Source organism: Bison bison, unplaced genomic scaffold, assembly GCF_000754665.1.
Source record: "Bison bison bison isolate TAMUID 2011002044 unplaced genomic scaffold, Bison_UMD1.0 scf7180017853604, whole genome shotgun sequence".
Taxonomy (NCBI): Eukaryota; Metazoa; Chordata; class Mammalia; order Artiodactyla; family Bovidae; genus Bison; species Bison bison.
Window position 1 is genome coordinate 11889 of NW_011484177.1, and position 1286 is coordinate 13174.

Below are 1286 nucleotides of genomic sequence, written 5' to 3' on the forward strand. Positions count from 1 at the left end.
AAAATCCCATGGATGGAGGAGCCTGGCAGGCTGCGTGCAGTCCATGGGGTCACAAAGAGTCAGACACAACTGAGAGACTTTACTTTCACTTTCAAACTGATGGCAAAAATTAAATCTCTGTTTAAAAGAAAAACCAATATTTTAAGATTCTTCTGTTTAGATGGACAGCAGAATGTTTTAAAGACATTGCATCAATCTGTGTATAGAGTTACTGCATTTTTAACTTTTGCTTTTTGGTCCAAGGGCGGTGGCTAAGAAGTCCAGTTTGGGGCTGAACCCTCACCATTTACTAATTGTATAGTCTATGGCAAGTCAGTGAATGTCTCTTAACCTCCATTTTTGTTTTCTTTTTAAAATGAGGATAATAATACCTGTCAGTACTGTGGTGAAAATCAAAAGGTTTTTTTTTATGTGAAATGCTACTTCTTCACACAGAGCAAAGTGACGTTCAGTGCTTTATGGTGGCGTTTGTTATTATCATGGATATTTTATTTTTCCTTTTTTTAGCTGTTACTGCATTGTATCAGGAAATGATTGCCTAAGGGTTTCAACAGCACTGATTACATTGTTTAGTGTTTCTACTTTATATTATTTTTCACAATAGTATTACATTTTAAAATTCTCAGACTTCCAAGAGAATACACCATCTCTCCTATTTTTGTTTTATGGCAAAATGTGTCAAAAGTTCCAAATTACTGACATAAACATGAACCCTTGGGAAACAACCCTGTTGTCAGCCCGGGGGCTCTGGGTCCTCAGTTGTTTGCTTATCTTTTGATTAATTCAACCATTAATCCTTTTGCCAGTCATCAGCGAGGAATCCCTTGAGAGCTCAGTTGCTCAGTTGTGTAACACTGAACACCATGGACTGGACTGTAGCCCACCAGGCTCCTCTGTCCATGGGATTTTCCAGGCGAGAATACTGGAGTGGGTTGCCATTTCCTCCTCCAGGGGATCTTCCCAAGCCAGGGATTGAACCCACATCTCCTTGTCTCCTATATTAGCAGGCGAATTCTTTACCACTGAGCCACTGGGGAAGCCCCTCCCTTGAGAGCTACATGTAAACAATCTTTTTAAATTTTCTTTATTAAAAAAATTTTTTATTGAAGCATATAACTGGTTTACAATGTTTGGGTTAATTTCTGCTGTATAGCATAGTGATTCTGTTATATATATCTATATATATACACATACATACATTCTTTTTTAACTGTTTTTTCCATTGTGGTTTATCAGAGGATATTTAAGATAGTTCTCTGTGCTGTACAGTAAGACCTTGTTGTTTC

The 1286-nt window shown here is 37.6% G+C and overlaps 1 protein-coding gene across 1 annotated transcript in view; it reads left to right on the forward strand.

Annotated features, from left to right (window-relative positions):
* LOC104999397 (amine oxidase [flavin-containing] B-like) overlaps positions 1 to 1286 on the forward strand; it is a 3741-nt gene that overhangs the window by 1092 nt on the left and 1363 nt on the right. The gene's annotated exons all lie outside the window — the stretch shown is intronic.